Here is a 14,155-nt window from a genome sequence, read left to right on the forward strand (position 1 = left end):
TCATCTGGCTGTAGAGTGGAGAACCGTCTATGGGAAGCTGATTTAGAAATAGTAGAATATCTTGGCACTGGGCTTGCTCAGAGGCCTGGGTAAATCTTCACCCCATCTTTGCCACCCTCTTCTCTTTGTTTCTCTGTTTACCATGAGTACATAAGACTCTGTTGATGTAGTAGAAATGATGAAATGCGCACACAGGGCAGAGAAATTTAGTATGTTTGCCACTTGGTGTATCTTTTTCTGGAGGTGAAGCCCTTTTTCAGAAGGGTATTGGTTGACTATAGAGAAGAAAGAACAGGAGCATTTTTATCACATTGCATAGGAATGGAGGGGGCAAGGCGGCAGAAGGTGCTCTGTGTGGCAGAGCAGGCTACCAGGATGACTTCAACAGTGTAAGTCAGCCTTCCTCATGACAGGAGCAGGACCCCCTTGGCCAAGGTATCCAGTGTGGTGAGGTTTGGAGCCCAGCCATTGTTTATTTCCTGTGCTTGGCAGTTGCAGGGAACTCCTTTGAGCAAAAAATCTTACAGGCATAAGGTAATAGGATAAGTAAAAGCAACAGAGACATTAGTACCGCCACGGCTAGGGCAGAGGCACACCCTCACAGAGATGAAAATGCAGATGGGGCTCTTCCAGTGGCATCCTTGGTGCAGAACTGCCGGTGTGCGACCTTGGGGAACCAAGGATGGATCCCATTTCTTCTTTTCCAACAGCCTTTTAACACAGCTGCATGATTCAAACCCATAAAAAGGGTGATAAAAAAGGAATTTCCTTTGCAGAGGTTGACTCATCCCAGTTCTAGTCCCACTGAACTCTTTGCTGGTCAGACCTACATGTTTAGTTCTGGACATCACATGAAATCTTGATGAAATTTTAAAAAATGGTAAACCAAAGTTATCTTGATTTTCGATACTTCCAGTTTCCTTCTTGAACTACAGCTTCTCTGCTCCAAATCACTAATAATCATTCCTTCAGCTGAAGGGAAAATAACAGCCTACGATGGTGAGAAAAATATTTTTCAATTTTGAGACTCAGATTTGTTTTTTTGAAATTATGAAGAGATAATCATCTTGAAAGCCAGGCTGTGTTGAGACACAAAGGGATTTCCCATTTTCTAAAGTTTCCCCTTACATATCAAGGGTCAGGCATGGCAGCCTGACTGAGCTATAGGAAAAGCCAGACCTTTGGTGGAGGATGAGGCAGAGCAAAGGTCCCTGCCATGTTCTCATTGATACAGTGCAGAGCAGAGGAGCAGCATTGATGGGGAGGTAGCCAGATTGATGAATCTAAAATAGTGCCCTTGATTGCTTCCTTCCTGCCACAGGCTGAACCATGTAAATGGAGAGCCCTGCCTCTTTCCCTGGGCGAGTGGAGAAGGGCTGGGAAGCCCATGCATTAGTCAGGGTTGGAGGTCAGGTGGAGGAGAGAACACTGCCAGGACTTTGCCACTGGATGCCGTAGGAACAAAACATGTTTTTTTTTTTTTCCTTCAGTAGCAGGTGATTACGTAATCTCTAGAGATGCCAGGGAAGATGGGGCACCCCAGTACCAGCCCAGAGGACCTATGACCAGATAGGCAGGAACATCTCAAGAGAGGACAGGGATGATCCAGGGTACTGAGTGAGATCAGAGGCCCTTTTGCATCCCTGCTGCCGTTGGGATACATAAGCTGCCTCTGAATTTACAAACCATTTTGGGAAGCATAGGGAAAGAGGGTTGAGAGGGGAAAAACGCCCTTATGAAGAGTTTACATTTTGAACAGATTGAATATTGACCTGAAGGAAACTATAGGCCTTTCGGTTTTAACTCCATGCAAAACACTTTGCAATCTGTAAAACTGCTCAGGAAGAGCAGCAAGCTTTGTAGCAAAGTAAGTTTAGGGGCAAACTACTCAAAAATCGGTATGACTGGGTAACAAGGGCACTAACCCAATAATCATGTGTATCTCAGGTCTAACAAAGACTGTCTGGGTAGGCAGGCAGATCAGTGGCTTCAGGCTGCTTCAGAGCATAACATGTCGGAGAAACAGGAGCGCAAACACATGGGGTTGCTGTGCTGAGACAAAGCAGGTGGAAGGGGGTTCTGAGCTTGGGGAAGATGCTGATTTGTTTATTTAGAGACAGAGTCTCCCTCTGTTGTACATGCTGGAGTGCAGTGGTGTGATCTTGGCTCATGGCAGCCTCTGCCTCTAGGTTCAAGCGATTCTCGTGCCTCAGCCTCCTGAATAGCTGGGACTACAGGTGTGCACCATCGTGTCTGACTAATGTTTTATATTTTTAGTAGAGATGGGGTTTCGTTATGTTGACCAAGCTGGTCTTGACTTCCTGACCTCAAGTGATCTGCTCTGTTTAGCCTCCCAAAGTGCTGGGATTATAGGCTTTAGCCACCACACCCTGCCAGGAGATGCTTATTTTAAAAACCCCACAATTCCTTAGTAGGTACCTGTTTTTGATTTTCTTAAAATGCAGATTAAAAGGCTCCTGCCTGTACAAGTGTCAAACTGAGGCATTCGCCTTTCCTGCTTATGGTTATAATGCTGTTCCTGCTAATTTCTCTTCCCTCGTTTAGTGAAAATGACATATAAACCAAAGCAACGTCTGCACTACACTGACATCATCTTTTTATCCTTCACTTGTGTATGAGTTATTGGTGATACAGAAACAGCTGTTGTAGCAGAACAGTCTGTATTTTAAATCAGAAGATTAATTTATTTGGAAAGCTTAATTTTTGCTCACATCATGATGATAATGATTTTTTAAAAAGCATGTCTGGGTCAAAGTCTGTGAATTTTGATCCAGCCACACAGATATTCAAAAGGACAGGGGCTAAGCCGAGGGCAGGGTGAGAAAGCAGCTGGCAGGAAGAAGGGCCTGGAGTGCCTTAGCTGAGGAACAGGTGTCTGATGTGTTTAGCTTCAGGAGAAATGAATAAGCAGAGATGTGGCAGGTGTCTCCAAGTATATTAAGTGTTACTGTTTTGAAGGATGAGTTGTCTTATATGATACTGCCATAGAGCAGTGACTTTGTTTTAAGTTAAGAAAGCCTTTTCTTCCTCCAAGCACAATTACTGATGGAACCACACAGAGCCCCTCCCGCAAATCTCCACTTTGTCTCTGAGGTGCCTCTGATTGAATCCCAGGAATCCATAAAACATAGTTCAATAAGTCACTTGCTACAGAGGACAGAGCAAGGACCAGGAGATATAAATTTACTCTAGATGGATTGTAACACTGTCGAGAGAATACATTTATAACTAAGTCTCTCTACTCTTGTTCTGTTCTGTTCTGTTCTGTTCTGTTCTATTCTATTCATTCTTTCCTGGCATTTAAATCTACCTTTCTAAAAGGAAAAGCTTGATTGCCTACCCAGTATGAGACACTGTGAGATGTATTTTTCTCAACTCTGTGTTTCACTAACTCTTGCTCCAACTTCTTGAAAATTCTTTCTCTGTATTATCTTGGGTGTCCCCATGGAGTGTCTCACATATTGCCAGGTGGCTTGGGGGTTTTATTCATCTTCCTCTTTTCTGTCACTGTCTTTCTCCCTCAGGTTTACCATGTCTGCTCAGTCTTGTACCTGACATTTTTTTTTGGATGCTACTTCTGGGTTCAACTGGCACCTTTTTCTGTCCAGTGGGCACTCTTGCCTCTTCTGCAAGAGCCACAGTGCAGTACTGCTGCTTCTGCAGAGAATCACTTCTCTTCACAGGTGAGCATTTTTAGAACTTCTAGAATCAGCATCCTTTTGTTGGGCACCACCATCTCCTGCCAGATTCTTCCAGGTGCCAAAGCAGTTCTGTCATGAATAAATGAAGACTTTGTTTTGTGTTATACCTGAGCCTCGTTGTTATAAAGAGGGTTTAGTCATACAGAAATGTTAGCTTTTATGGTAGCCACTCTTTCTTTAGAGAATGTAGGTATGAAACCAGAGTTGCAGACATACCCAAGAGACCCACTTCAGAATGTGATCAGGACCATCCCTCCTTTCTGATGACCAAGGCTTGTGTACTGGATCAAAACTGTCATTCTTGGCTCTAAGAAGCCTTCTAATTTTTTTTTGTATGTGCAAATACACATCAGAAAGACTGACTCCATTGTTTGTCAGATATGCCCAGGTATTTGAATAGCTCATGTGAAGGCTCTAACAATAACTATAAAAGGCATATAGCTGCATTGTAGAAAATTTGGAAAAATAAAAAATGCACTCATCATCCCATTACATGATAATATAGTGTATGGAGAGAGGGAAACTAAATGTGAGATCATGTGAGAGGAATAGATTTTTTTTTGCACACACATAATTTTGCATTTTACTTTGGTGATTCTCATTATCACATTGACAGGATAGTTGTGTAGTTCTGCATGTGTTCTGGATTTGAGGTGATAGATTGATGGCTACACATTTTGACACCATGACCGTGCTCAGATATTGGTGCCAGAGTGTAGTTTGTGTAGGGATATGCAGAGAGCATAAATGTGGCAATCAGTGGGAGATAAAATTTCATTAAAAATTTTAACTACACATGGATTATGTTGTTTACATAAGTTGAAGAATCTTACAACTTCAAAAGCTGCATCTGATATGAATTTACAATTATTCAATCTATTTAGGCTGTATTTTATTTACAAAAATATTTTTACTAAATAATGATTAGATGGGTTCACACTCTTCCTGGCACTGAAAATACAGATCAGGTCATTAAGAGGATCTCCTCCCTCCTCCAACCTCACTGTGGCCCTAGCAAGCAGGGGCAGCTTTTTCACTCACACTTCTGACAACCTGGTCACGTTATTCACTGTATTCATCCCATGACAAGAAAAGATTCTGCTGCATATAATCTAGTGCCCACTAAGGACGGTGGGTCCTGGTAACTGAATGGGCAAGTTCGATGGGAGTGAAGAGATGGGTTCAAAAGAGCTGAGAGAACAAAATTGCTGTTCATTAAGAAGGTGGGGAGACTGAGAGGAAAAGAACCCAGAAAAGACAAAGAAGACAAAGATCTAGAAGGAAATTGGAGTGCAGAGCCAAATTTGCAAGAAACCATGCCACCTGGAGGTGAGGTGATTGACGAACAGTTGTTATTGGGGCTTTTGGATTGAAGCTGCGAAGTTGATGCTCTCCACTCTCCATTCCTTTCCACAAGTCAGAGGAGCAATGTGTGCCCGACACTGATCACTGAATGGAACAAGAGAGAAGACAGGAGAGGAAAAAGTGCTGCGGCTTACAAGAGCTGCTAGACTCTCATTCGGCTATCCTCCTTCTTCCACTTTCTCACCTGCCTTTCTCTCCTCGTCATATGTTCTGCAATCTGAGCTCCATCCCAATGGGAGGAGCCACTTTGTCTCAAACGTGTTTTTCTTTACCTATGTTGTTCTCTCTGCCTGGAGCATTTCTTCCCTTCATGTGTTGTGTGTGCAGATGCCACTGCTTCTGGAATAGTTTCTGAGCCTCCCTTGACTCTGTCTGAGGTCAGTGCTCCTCTCTCACCATGACACTCTCTGGCTACTGCTGGTTGGATGGCCTGCTTCCTCCCCTAGGCCCTAAGGAAATTATTTATTGGCTGGGACAAACCATACCTGTTCACCTTTATGTCTCAAAGCCTAGTAGAGTGCCCTATAAGAATTCAAGAAATATTTGATGGGTGGAAGAATGAATGGATGAATAAATGGAGTGACAATGCATAAACAGTGGTGTTAATCACTATTTGAAGGTGTTTTCCTTCCAAACCTGCTCTTCTCTGTATCAAACAAGGTCTAGTTAGGGGAAAAAACCCACCATATGCAAAAAACCTGACAAACTAGGTATTTAAGCAAAGGGGACTCAATAGAGGTAATTAATTGCACACCATTGGATGAAATGCTGAGGTGACTGATATGAATAACTGCAGGAATGAGTTACTAATCTAGGACTAGGAAAGAGAAAGGAAGAGGAACCTGGGGACTCCTCAGTGTTGGTTAGCAGAACCTGGGGACTCCTCAGTGTTGGTGATCAGAATCCCGAGAAGGCGCAAGGTCAGGTGAGTGCTGGCTCTCCAGAGGAGTGCGGCCTAATAGTTGCTTATGCCTCTGAGAAGAGGGCATGATCTGGTGAATGCAGACCATGGAGGGGTCTGGCTCAGTGGGTAAGGAAGGATGGCATGGCTAGCACTGAACTACCAAGAGTGCATGCCATGGAAAAACTGGCACTGGGAGTATTGAAAAAGCCAGAGGCTGAGCCAGGCATCTGTGGCTGTTGGAGCATTGCCAGAAGGGACTAGAAACAGAAGGAACTTCCCTTCTCTCCTCTTCCCACCTTTTAATCCCTCTCATGCCTCTCATTAGCAAAACCTAATAGCGGGCCAGCTGGCAAGCTAGTATAGGCCCAACATTGCAGAGTATAGCAGGACTTGGAGCTCAGGGAAAATAGGCAAATATCTAGTCTTGTATATCCACTTGGTTAGTCAGCATCAATCACCATCCTACTAACCAATTATAAAGGCTTTGTGCTCTGCCTAATAAGATGCAATTATACTTTGTACAAATGAAGATTATATTACCTTCTACCCCAAAGAGATTTCCTGTAATAACCACATGCATATCTGCATATCTATCTAAATATTCTGTAAACTAAAGATGAACTTATAAACTTAACTACCAGCAGTAGTACTTAAATATAATAGAGGAAAGAAAGAGGGGAAGAAACGTGAATTGACAGATATAGATATAGATATAGATATATATAGATACAAACACAGTTTAAGCAAAGGTAGACATTCATAACAGTCATATTTCTGTTATTCATGAGGTCATCACTGATATCAAATCCTTTTCTACTGTCTATTTGATATTACATTCATTGTAAGCTAGCAATTCAGCTGGTAGAGTCTCTCTCTCTTTCTCTCTCTCTCTTTTTTTAAGATACAGGCTTCTTGCTCTGTTATCCAGGTGTGCACACCAAGTCTAGCTGATAGATTTTTTTAAAAAATTTATTTTTTAGAGATAGGGTCTCCCCATGTTGCCCAGGCTGATCTCAAAGTCCAGAACTCAAGCTCTCTTCCTCCCTCAGCTTTCTAAAGTGCTGGGATTACAGGTGTGAGCCACTGCATCCAACTAAGACTTCTTACTTGAAGCCTTCATTCTTGAAAGGGTCTGAATTCCCAGAGGTCTTGCATTTATCGAGTTGATATGGTTTTCCAAAATTTTGCACATAGGAGTACTAAGAGACACCCATAGAAGACCACAGGCTCTGTAACTAGTCTTCTCTGTCTTCTTCAGTAGCAGAACCCAAATTTCTCAGCCAGTATATAAAATTCCCTTTTAGCTTTTTGGTTTAGTAGCATTAGAAGCTTCAAATGGTCATCTAAGCCTAAGTGGAATACTTTCTCTTTGTGAACTAAGATTTCTAAATTAACAGAGCTCAAAGGTGTAGAGACAGGTAACAAACATTATCTCAGTGGACTGCTGGGTGTAGCTGTAGAGAATCCATCCCCAAATTCTACCCCTTGATTCTGGCTGTGGGACACATTACACCACACTTTGGTCACTGGTTCAAAGCATGTATTTCACTCTATTGGATAGAACCTCAACCTTTCAGGCTTTTATCTTCCAACTGGCCCTTAACTGGCCATTCTATCATTTCATGAGAGCAGCTGCTTCTGGGAGATGATGTATGTGGTAAGACCATGTACAGGGCCCATTGCTATGCTTCTTTTGCCGTAGAATAAATTCCTTGTTTAGAAGCAAATATTGTCTGGGATGCCATTATGATGAACAAGATGTAACATAAGTCCAAGGTTAATGAGATGGGCAGAAACATAATAGGAAAGAGAAATCTGTACTTTAATACATATACTTTCTAATGAGCAAACATGGCTGCCCCTTATGAAGAAGAGTTTCAATATGAGTAATCAGCTACCAAGTGGTTCTCTGGTTTCTTGGAAAAATGATAGTATATTAATAGCTCCCTTTTGGTCTCTGCTCTTGGGAGGTTAGACACTCAGGAGTAGCCATTGCCAGTTCAGTCATGGAAAGTATTTTTCCCTGTAGCTAAGCTCCTCTACACTCTCTGTGTCTGGCACTCTGGACCACGAGATGACTGCGGAAGGTAACTTCCTCTCACAGAAGATGTCACCTGGGATATCTGAATATTGAGAGTTCCTTTTGTAGTGGATATCCCCTGATGACCCCATGAGACCCTCATTTCATGAAATCATAAATAAAGCAGAGATTGGAACACCAGTATATGATAAAAACTCAGCGGTGGCTGCCTCTCTAGGCTGGGGTGATAGTGGGAACTGTTGCCATTGTGATGAGGATGAAGGGATCCTGCAGTGGCAGAGCACAAGCACTGGCATTTAATTGCCAGAAATAAAGTATCATTAAAGTAGAAGTAGTTAACAGCAACAGGGATATATACATTGATAGGATACTTAGATCTACAAGGTCTTTGGTGGTGGCTAATCAATCGCCTGTCCATAGAAATGAAAGAGATTGGCAGACTACCAGAGAATTACTTGATCTTTGTAACTGGAAAAATTCCTAGTCTAGTGGATAGAAATCTGACTTGAGTTTTCACAATAGGGAGTCATAGCCTCTCACCTGGTTCTGTGCTCTAAGCCCATCCAAAGATACTGAACTTTTTTCCCATCTGTTCTTTGTTGTATCCTCAGTCAATAGTAGGGGCTCATAGGTGTGTTTTGAATGAATGGAAACATGAATGAATGAATGGCTATAAAAGGATAGATGTAAGAAAAAAATGAGAATGAAAAAGAGGATTTTTTTGATTCCCTTCGAAGAATGGATTGAAGCCTCAACCTGAAGCTTTGTGTGCTGAGGAAGATGGTGACAGCATTAACAGAAATAGGAAATTCAGCAAAAGGAACTTATTTGAGATGGCAGAGAGTAAAAATATGAGAAATTCAACTTTAAAGGTGAATCTGAGAATCAGTGTAGTCTTTACTAAAGACTTCCAGAGGTCAGACACAGTGTCAGCTTTTAACTTACCTTGTCAAAGCCACCCATTTGGGTGGGGCTCATGACCCCATCATGACATGTGCTAGAGACTCTTCGTATGATAGGCTCACCCCACCCCACATTTCTACCCCACTCCATGCTCATTACCTTCTGAACCTGCGCAGGTGGCTGAGTGGAGCAGTCAGACAGAAATGTTTACACAGAGAACTCTTTATTACCTCTGACAGATGCATTTTAGCCCCAACGCTTCCAAACGCAGCTCCTGGAAGGCTGCCCAGCATCGTTGCCAGCTATCATTGCCATGGAAACCACAGACCAGCCCACGAGAGTTAGAGGCACGAAAGCAAAAGCAGTGTAAGAACAGATCTTTTGAGGCTCTGGTCCCTCTGATTTCATACCTGACGGGACTGTATGTGGCCTTCCCTGGGGGGCACAGGAGTAAAGCAAATCAGGAAAATTGGGGTTATTACTGGTTTTCAGGAACAGACTAACCAAGGAAAATACCTTTCAGAGAAGCATGGTCACAAGTTACTCTCCAAAGCATAAGAATGTTTTTCTTATTTTCCTCTAAATATAGAGCTATCACAGCTGATACTTCTTTTGAAAAAGAATGAAGCACTACATATCCCTTGGGTTTTTGACACTGTAAAGATAACTTTACTAGAAATGGCTTTTCTATTCCAGCCATGAACTCAACCACACCAAAATTACCTTAGCTCCCTTAGACTGAGGGTGGAGGGTGGCACTGATAATGGGTATCATCTAGCACAAGGATTTTTTTGTTTCTCAGCTTGAAGCCAAAGGAGGTGTTAGTATTGCTCTGTCCTCTTGAGCTGGGCAGAGTAACCATATGTTAGCATTTATGGAGCTGTACACCGTGGATGTGCATATGACTATATGTAAATTGTAGCTTGATGAAATATTGTCAGCATAAGAAATGGAAAACAAAGTATCGTTAATCATTCAGAGCAAAAATTTTACTTGCTGATTTTTTAAAAGGTGAGTTTATATAGCTTCCTAGAACCATGCAACTTTAATTTTGAAATGTCAGTTGCAGTATTAGAAAGATTTTCTCAAAATTACTAAGGATTTTCATTGTGCTAAGGGCTGCCCAAATATTTACTGGGCAGTTACTCTGGGCTGGGGTTTAAATGTCTTTGCTTCAGATCTATCCATTCCTCCTGCCTTTTGTGTGCCCAGCCGGGTGTGCCTCTCCCACCCCAGCCAAGTGTATCTGAATGTGGACTATACACACAGCTGCTCATCGAGCCCCTGTTCCTCCCCTGACAAATGGAGGGAAACTCTCATGATTCAACAGTAAAGTTCCAGATGAAACTCTGAGGCTGGTTAGTCTTGTCAGTCAATCTCTTGCTCATTCATCAGTTTCCCTCCTTCCCTGGCATCTATCCCTGTGATTAGCATGACAACTTAAGGTGGACACTCCTGTTCATTTCTTCCCTTTCCCTGGCCCCATTCTAGATCTCGTTTTGCTCCTATCTGCACCTCTGCTATCTGATCAAGAGATAGCACACAGTATGCAGTAAGGAGTCATTAATTTTTGTGTATTATCTTCACTTGCTTCAGTCGTTCTTCACCTTCCCTCTCTTCCTCCATACACATTCTACATCCTTGTCTTAACTGCAAGTTTCCTGAATATGTTTCTCAAAATCATAAAATTGAAGGTTAATTTCATTCTTTCAGAAAATGTTGAGAAACTGTAATATGTTAGCTACTATGCTAAAGATACAACTCTAATAGCTCCTGTTTCCAGGAAATTTATGTTCTAATGAGTGAAATCCAGATAAAAAAGCAAATACAATAACTTACAGTCATAATAAAAGTATGTAAGGAAACAAGAGCGAAGACAAATACATTTTAGGGTGACTGAAGAAGTTCTTTTAGATATAAAATTTCAGCTGAGACACAAGGCACGAGAAAGAGTTTGTCCATTTAAAGTGGGAGGAAAGAGCATTCTAAAAAGAATTAACATAGATAAGAGTCCTGAGATGAGAGGTAGTATGAGTCTCTTCTAGAAATGGCATGACCACTATTGTGGCTGGAGCTTGGCAAATGTGGAAAAGTGGTTTTGAGAGGTAAGTCAGAAGAGGAAAGACAGAAATATGCATTTGGAGTGGGAATCCATAGAAGATTTCAAGGGAGAGACTTGTATGATCCAATTTCTATTACAGTAAGTTTATCCTGGCAGGCAGGTGGAGAATGAGACAGGTAAGAGAGGAAGCAAAGGATACAAGCAAGGAAAATGCTGTTATCGCCTCGGATGGAGGTGAAAGACTGCAGGAAGGGATTTACAGTAGAGGTGAGCAGAGATCACAGACTTTAGATACATTCATATTATAAATTGAGGAGACAGGATAGTAGGAGTGAAGCAAATGAAAAACACAATGTTCTCTATGTTTCTGAATTGGAGTGGGAAATAGTACAAATAGTACCAGTTACTGAGGAGAGGAAGACATAGGAAAGGGAAGGGCAGTTTGGGGGCTGTTTTAGAAGTCCATGAGACATTCGAGGCATGTCTCATGGACTTCTAAAGGTATCAACTAGGCAGTAAAAAGGAAATTCTAGAACTTGAAGAAATGATCTAAGCTGGAGATATGAATGTGGGACTCATCAGCACACAGATGGTTTATGTGTTGATGGGAAATGATCAAGTCATGTCACATTTCAGCCTAGAGAGATGTTTCCATTGGTTTCACAACATGAAGATCCTTGATGACACTGACTAAGGGGGTTTCACTGAGATTGGCATAGAGGTTGGTCCGTGATGGTTTAGAGAGTACATGGGAGATGAATTAGAGAGAGCCACAGTAGACAGTCACCCCCCCCACAAATTTGGCTATTAAGTGGAGAAATGGGCCACTGGATGGCAATGGATATGGGAGGTGTGTGTGTGTGTGTGTGTGTGTGTGTGTGTGTATGTATGTATGTATGTATGTATGTGTTATATGTCCTTTTAAAAAATGAGTGATACATACTCCAATACATATTGGGGAAAGTTAATGACTGGGGATAATGGAAGGAGTCAAGTTTCTGAGAAGAAAAAAAGGAATATATGCAATTGCCCTTTATCAGAAGGGGAGATACTTCCCCCGTTGTAACAGGAGAAAGAGGATGAGTACGTGTGTTGTTAAGTTGGGAGTTTGGGGATTGGCAGATGTGAGTGTTCAGCTGTGATGTCTTCTTTTTCCTTAGAGTTTAAGCAAGGTCATGAGCTATGAATGACTGTGAAATTGGGCTATGATAAATTTGAAGAGAGTGACGGAGATATAAAATATTTGTGTGGTAGAGGGCAACGTGAGTCTACTGAAGAAATGGGATTGGTTTTTGTTTGCTTGGTTTTGTGTTTGTTTTTGGTAGTATTGACCAGTTAACTACCTTTATGATTTTCTCCATCAAAATTTGGTTTCTTGGGTATAGGCCCAGAAAGGTGGAATGTAGGATTTATTCACAAGTAGGATGTCGCAGATGACTGCAAAGTCATCAGAGGACATGATGAGATGTTTGGAAGAATCTGAGACGTAGAGGCTCCTGGGGTCTTGGTTTCAAGCCTGAAGTTGGCAGCTGAGTCCCAGTATTGGCACCAGAGATTTTCTATGGTCAGGAGAAAGGACCTGCATTTTCCTGACTTCATTATGTTTTCAGACCTTCTTTTTCTGCAGCTTTCATGGCAGTTCTGAAACTGTTTAAATTAGAATTCCTTTACTCATACAAAACTTCATCTGTATGCTTCTTAAGCCTTCCCGTCCATTCTCTGAGGACTGCAGTGCTTTTCCTGCAGTCTGCCACTTCTCTCCAGCCCATGTCATTACCCTGGTTGACTTCAGTGTCCTTTTTGATGACCTATTCAACAACCGAATCTCTCAGTTCCTAGAAATTATTCCATCTAAGAAGTTTCTTTCTTTTTTACATTAATGGATTAATTTCATCACAAGTAGCTATACCCGTAGCCTTGTCACATATAAGAAGACTCAATATTTGAAATCCTCAATTATGAAATCCTTTTTCTACTTTCTTTTTATTTTTGCAACCCATTCTTTAGCCTTATTGGACATCTGTTCTTGTGAGCCCTTGCTATTCCTTTAGATTTTTCCTTTCTTCCCATCTGGATTTGTGAAAAATCATCCACCCAATACGCTCACCAGTGTTCTCAGTTCCAATAACCTGGTGACTTCCAGTGGCTTCTGCCTTTCTCATCCTGCACTCAGGAAAAACCTCCCATCTGTTAGCTGGTTTGTTACCCTTTCTTGTTCAGGGCTACAGAATGTGTTAGAGAAAAATCATGTAACAGTGGTAATTGTTTGAATCGCAGCTGTGGTTTCCACACTCTGCTGATTCTGTGATGCTGCCCTCCTCTCCCTTCTCTTTGTCCCTCTCTTATTCCTCTCATGTTATCTCCCTGCTAGACCATCACAATAGTCTCTTCACTGTTCTCCTTTAGAGTCTCTCCTTCTGATGTTATGTTGTTTTCTTTTTCTAGGGATTCTTTCCCAAAATGCAGATTAGATCACTCATTTCCCTGCTTAAAAATCTGTGAGAGCAGACCAGGATTTAGAACATTAGGTAGACGCTCTTTAGGGTTTCATTTAGGAATTGGGGACCTTCACGATTTGCATCTCACCTATATGTCTAGTCTGATCTCTCCACATTTCCAACCCCCCTCCTCCATTCCCCACTCCCACACACTACACCAGACCATTCTGGTTTCCTCTACCACACTGTGTATTCACCCTCACACTGTTCCTCCTGCCTGGAGTGAAAGCTTCTTTCTTCTCCTCATCTGTGGAGCTCTTCTTTTCAGCTCTCAATCAAATGCTGTCTCATCTGAGGAGTCATCTGCACTTCCCAGTGTGAGACAAAGTACCATAGGTAAGAAGGCATATTTGCTCATTTCTGCCTGCAGGCATGATTTCACAAAGGCTCTGACTCTGTGACCACATGCCGTTCTCTGGAGAGATGCTTCACAGACAAAACAGGATAGAGCACGTGGTGCCCCCATCTCTTGTCTGAGTCACTATATTTTTTACCAGATAAATGACCCTACTTCTTGCCTTTCCTACACTTAAGATAACGTTTGACAAGGTTAGTGATTATGCCTCTGTAATCTATAACCAGATACACTCTTACACCCAAACCTTGATGTGATCCCTCTTTACTATAACTTCTGAACAAGTTTGATGTGAATTTACACAT

General features: G+C 41.9%; 1 long non-coding RNA gene across 1 annotated transcript; it reads right to left on the minus strand.

Annotated features, from left to right (window-relative positions):
- Positions 1 to 12,297: 12,297 nt before the first annotated feature.
- LOC144577712 (uncharacterized) lies at positions 12,298 to 13,769 on the minus strand. The gene is made up of 3 exons (XR_013522239.1): positions 13,693 to 13,769; positions 13,151 to 13,219; positions 12,298 to 12,638 (listed from the first exon to the last, which is right to left on the minus strand). It is a non-coding gene; the product is annotated as an uncharacterized LOC144577712 (long non-coding RNA).
- Positions 13,770 to 14,155: the final 386 nt, after the last annotated feature.

This window comes from Callithrix jacchus, chromosome 9 (genome assembly GCF_049354715.1).
Source record: "Callithrix jacchus isolate 240 chromosome 9, calJac240_pri, whole genome shotgun sequence".
In the NCBI taxonomy this organism is placed as follows: domain Eukaryota; kingdom Metazoa; phylum Chordata; class Mammalia; order Primates; family Cebidae; genus Callithrix; species Callithrix jacchus.